Raw genomic sequence first — 6,213 nt, forward strand, 5'->3', positions numbered from 1 at the left:
TTTGAGTAGTTTTGAGCAAACATACATTTGTAATTTTACTCAACAAGCTTGTTCAAATCCAGCTCACTTTGAGCAGAGTTTGTTGATTCTCCATACAACTGTAAGGCTGCAATAGCATTGTGTGTTTGCTCAACATTTGGGCATATAGCTGAACCAACATACAGTGTTGCCTTTCAAGGGCACACATGAATTAGTAATTTGACTCAAGTTTTTATACATTCATATCACTGTGAGCAAAGATTGTTGAGTGAACCAATGTTCACACATTAGCAAAATTTCGTGTCCTGGCTTTTTTTTTTTTTTTACTGTGTAGGCTAACATATATTTTCTCTGAAGTGTGGGTGAAATTACACAGATTTCTATCCAAATTGAGAAAGTTCAGAAAGAATTCAGAAAGTACTCAATATGCATAATTGTTACGAATCCCGCCGAAGATGGTGCCTCTTCCCGTTCGGGCGGCGCTCGGCGGTCGTCGTCTCCGGCCTACTAGCTGCCACCGATCCCCTTTTCTGTTTCATTTAGTTTTGTCTGATTTGTTGCACCTGTTTTGTGTTTAGGTTTATTGTGGGCTATTTAAACCCAGTTGGCCCGCCGACTATTGTGCGGGCTTGTTTTTCTGTTTGTGGTGTCTTATTTTTCTTGTGGTGTCTGGTCCCTGTGGATTTTGTCCTGTTTGTTTTGGACTGTACTTGACGCGCCCTTGGATGTGTGGCGTAGCCGTCTCGTTATAAATCTTTTTGGAATATTAAATCCACTTGCTACTCACTACCCTGCTCTCTGCGCCTGACTCCTTTATCACCACTATTGGAATTGTGCCCATAATGTAATGATTGTGTTTAATACGCATTTTTAGGTCCTCTTTGCTCAATTCTGTTTCGCAGGGAAACTCTGAAATTGAAATTGTTGTTGGATATGTTATTACTGATATGTTTTCTGGTTGATTTATGTCCCAGATACACATTTTTTATCTGAAATAAATAACAATGTTTCCAGGCTGTCCAGTACAGTATTTCATATTCAATCTAAATTTAAATGTATCATGGGGAAATTACTATGTTTGTTCTGTGGACAACAATTTCTAATGTTCTTTTTCTTTGGTCAAGTTCTACTCTACTCTCTCCAAACCGTTCTGAGAATAGATCAGCCTTTTAACTCTTAAGTTACCAACTGGGGCCATTTTGACCCCAGGGGCATATTTTTGTTATTACAGCCCAAAGTTAGTTTATTAAATTCTTCAAATGTTTTATGACTTTGTCAATCAACTTGTTCTTCACAAATCTAAATAATTGTTTAGTGTATTTGTATCAATATGGACTATTTAAAAATGTAAGTAATTTTGGATCATTTTGACCTCAGCCAAAAACATATACTTCTGCCTATAGTAATTGAATAAATAGGACCTTTATTTGAATCTAGGTTTCACTGGAGACATAATAACAAGTTAACCATACCACCAGAGAGTGGAGGGGGACCTGTTAACCATACCACCAGAGAGTGGAGGGGGACCTGTTAACCATACCACCAGAGAGTGGAGGGGGACCTGTTAACCATACCACCAGAGAGTGGAGGGGGACCTGTTAACCATACCACCAGAGAGTGGAGAGGGACCTGTTAACCATACCACCAGAGAGTGGAGAGGGACCTGTTAACCATACCACCAGAGAGTGGAGAGGGACCTGTTAACCATACCACCAGAGAGTGGAGAGGGACCTGTTAACCATACGACCAGAGAGTGGAGGGGGACCTGTTAACCATACCACCAGAGAGTGGAGGGGGACCTGTTAACCATACCACCAGAGAGTGGAGGGGGACCTGTTAACCATACCACCAGAGAGTGGAGGGGGACCTGTTAACCATACCACCAGAGAGTGGAGAGGGACCTGTTAACCATACCACCAGAGAGTGGAGGGGGACCTGTTAACCATACCACCAGAGAGTGGAGGGGGACCTGTTAACCATACCACCAGAGAGTGGAGGGGGACCTGTTAACCATACCACCAGAGAGTGGAGGGGGACCTGTTAACCATACCACCAGAGAGTGGAGAGGGACCTGTTAACCATACCACCAGAGAGTGGAGAGGGACCTGTTAACCATACCACCAGAGAGTGGAGAGGGACCTGTTAACCATACCACCAGAGAGTGGAGAGGGACCTGTTAACCATACCACCAGAGAGTGGAGAGGGACCTGTTAACCATACCACCAGAGAGTGGAGGGGGACCTGTTAACCATACCACCAGAGAGTGGAGGGGGACCTGTTAACCATACCACCAGAGAGTGGAGGGGGACCTGTTAACCATACCACCAGAGAGTGGAGGGGGACCTGTTAACCATACCACCAGAGAGTGGAGGGGGACCTGTTAACCATACCACCAGAGAGTGGAGGGGGACCTGTTAACCATACCACCAGAGAGTGGAGGGGGACCTGTTAACCATACCACCAGAGAGTGGAGGGGGACCTGTTAACCATACCACCAGAGAGTGGAGGGGGACCTGTTAACCATACCACCAGAGAGTGGAGGGGGACCTGTTAACTATACCACCAGAGAGTGGAGGGGGACCTGTTAACCATACCACCAGAGAGTGGAGGGGGACCTGTTAACCATACCACCAGAGAGTGGAGGGGGACCTGTTAACCATACCACCAGAGAGTGGAGGGGGACCTGTTAACCATACCACCAGAGAGTGGAGGGGGACCTGTTAACCATACCACCAGAGAGTGGAGGGGGACCTGTTAACCATACCACCAGAGAGTGGAGGGGGACCTGTTAACCATACCACCAGAGAGTGGAGGGGGACCTGTTAACCATACCACCAGAGAGTGGAGGGGGACCTGTTAACCATACCACCAGAGAGTGGAGGGGGACCTGTTAACCATACCACCAGAGAGTGGAGAGGGACCTGTTAACCATACCACCAGAGAGTGGAGAGGGACCTGTTAACTATACCACCAGAGAGTGGAGAGGGACCTGTTAACCATACCACCAGAGAGTGGAGGGGGACCTGTTAACCATACCACCAGAGAGTGGAGGGGGACCTGTTAACCATACCACCAGAGAGTGGAGGGGGACCTGTTAACCATACCACCAGAGAGTGGAGGGGGACCTGTTAACCATACCACCAGAGAGTGGAGGGGGACCTGTTAACCATACCACCAGAGAGTGGAGGGGGACCTGTTAACTATACCACCAGAGAGTGGAGGGGGACCTGTTAACCATACCACCAGAGAGTGGAGGGGGACCTGTTAACCATACCACCAGAGAGTGGAGGGGGACCTGTTAACCATACCACCAGAGAGTGGAGGGGGACCTGTTAACCATACCACCAGAGGGTGGAGGGGGACCTGTTAACTATACCACCAGAGAGTGGAGAGGGACCTGTTAACCATACCACCAGAGGGTGGAGGGGGACCTGTTAACTATACCACCAAAGAGTGGAGAGGGACCTGTTAACCATACCACCAGAGGGTGGAGGGGGACCTGTTAACTATACCACCAGAGAGTGGAGGGGGACCTGTTAACCATACCACCAGAGAGTGGAGGGGGACCTGTTAACCATACCACCAAAGAGTGGAGAGGGACCTGTTAACCATACCACCAGAGGGTGGAGGGGGACCTGTTAACCATACCACCAGAGAGTGGAGGGGGACCTGTTAACCATACCACCAGAGAGTGGAGGGGGACCTGTTAACCATACCACCAGAGAGTGGAGGGGGACCTGTTAACCATACCACCAGAGAGTGGAGGGTGACCTGTTAACTATACCACCAGAGAGTGGAGGGGGACCTGTTAACTATACCACCAGAGAGTGGAGGGGGACCTGTTAACCATACCACCAGAGAGTGGAGGGGGACCTGTTAACCATACCACCAAAGAGTGGAGAGGGACCTGTTAACCATACCACCAGAGGGTGGAGGGGGACCTGTTAACTATACCACCAGAGAGTGGAGGGGGACCTGTTAACCATACCACCAGAGAGTGGAGGGGGACCTGTTAACCATACCACCAAAGAGTGGAGAGGGACCTGTTAACCATACCACCAGAGGGTGGAGGGGGACCTGTTAACTATACCACCAGAGAGTGGAGGGGGACCTGTTAACCATACCACCAAAGAGTGGAGAGGGACCTGTTAACCATACCACCAGAGGGTGGAGGGGGACCTGTTAACTATACCACCAGAGAGTGGAGGGGGACCTGTTAACCATACCACCAGAGAGTGGAGGGGGACCTGTTAACCATACCACCAGAGAGTGGAGGGGGACCTGTTAACCATACCACCAGAGAGTGGAGGGGGACCTGTTAACCATACCACCAGAGAGTGGAGAGGGACCTGTTAACCATACCACCAGAGAGTGGAGAGGGACCTGTTAACTATACCACCAGAGAGTGGAGGGGGACCTGTTAACCATACCACCAGAGAGTGGAGGGGGACCTGTTAACCATACCACCAGAGTGTGGAGGGGGACCTGTTAACCATACCACCAGAGAGTGGAGGGGGACCTGTTAACCATACCACCAGAGAGTGGAGGGGGACCTGTTAACCATACCACCAGAGAGTGGAGGTGGACCTGTTAACCATACCACCAGAGAGTGGAGGTGGACCTGTTAACCATACCACCAGAGAGTGGAGAGGGACCTGTTAACCATACCACCAGAGAGTGGAGAGGGACCTGTTAACCATACCACCAGAGAGTGGAGGGGGACCTGTTAACTATACCACCAGAGAGTGGAGAGGGACCTGTTAACCATACCACCAGAGAGTGGAGGGGGACCTGTTAACCATACCACCAGAGAGTGGAGAGGGACCTGTTAACCATACCACCAGAGAGTGGAGAGGGACCTGTTAACCATACCACCAGAGAGTGGAGAGGGACCTGTTAACCATACCACCAGAGAGTGGAGAGGGACCTGTTAACCATACCACCAGAGAGTGGAGAGACGGACCTGTTAACCATACCACCAGAGGGTGGAGAGACGGACCTGTTAACCATACCACCAGAGAGTGGAGAGACGGACCTGTTAACCATACCACCAGAGAGTGGAGAGGGACCTGTTAACCATACCACCAGAGAGTGGAGAGGGACCTGTTAACCATACCACCAGAGGGTGGAGGGGGACCTGTTAACTATACCACCAGAGAGTGGAGAGGGACCTGTTAACCATACCACCAGAGGGTGGAGGGGGACCTGTTAACTATACCACCAAAGAGTGGAGAGGGACCTGTTAACCATACCACCAGAGGGTGGAGGGGGACCTGTTAACTATACCACCAGAGAGTGGAGGGGGACCTGTTAACCATACCACCAGAGAGTGGAGGGGGACCTGTTAACCATACCACCAAAGAGTGGAGAGGGACCTGTTAACCATACCACCAGAGGGTGGAGGGGGACCTGTTAACCATACCACCAGAGAGTGGAGGGGGACCTGTTAACCATACCACCAGAGAGTGGAGGGGGACCTGTTAACCATACCACCAGAGAGTGGAGGGGGACCTGTTAACCATACCACCAGAGAGTGGAGGGTGACCTGTTAACTATACCACCAGAGAGTGGAGGGGGACCTGTTAACTATACCACCAGAGAGTGGAGGGGGACCTGTTAACCATACCACCAGAGAGTGGAGGGGGACCTGTTAACCATACCACCAAAGAGTGGAGAGGGACCTGTTAACCATACCACCAGAGGGTGGAGGGGGACCTGTTAACTATACCACCAGAGAGTGGAGGGGGACCTGTTAACCATACCACCAGAGAGTGGAGGGGGACCTGTTAACCATACCACCAAAGAGTGGAGAGGGACCTGTTAACCATACCACCAGAGGGTGGAGGGGGACCTGTTAACTATACCACCAGAGAGTGGAGGGGGACCTGTTAACCATACCACCAAAGAGTGGAGAGGGACCTGTTAACCATACCACCAGAGGGTGGAGGGGGACCTGTTAACTATACCACCAGAGAGTGGAGGGGGACCTGTTAACCATACCACCAGAGAGTGGAGGGGGACCTGTTAACCATACCACCAGAGAGTGGAGGGGGACCTGTTAACCATACCACCAGAGAGTGGAGGGGGACCTGTTAACCATACCACCAGAGAGTGGAGAGGGACCTGTTAACCATACCACCAGAGAGTGGAGAGGGACCTGTTAACTATACCACCAGAGAGTGGAGGGGGACCTGTTAACCATACCACCAGAGAGTGGAGGGGGACCTGTTAACC

Source organism: Salvelinus alpinus, chromosome 1 (assembly GCF_045679555.1).
Source record: "Salvelinus alpinus chromosome 1, SLU_Salpinus.1, whole genome shotgun sequence".
Classification (NCBI taxonomy): Eukaryota; Metazoa; Chordata; class Actinopteri; order Salmoniformes; family Salmonidae; genus Salvelinus; species Salvelinus alpinus.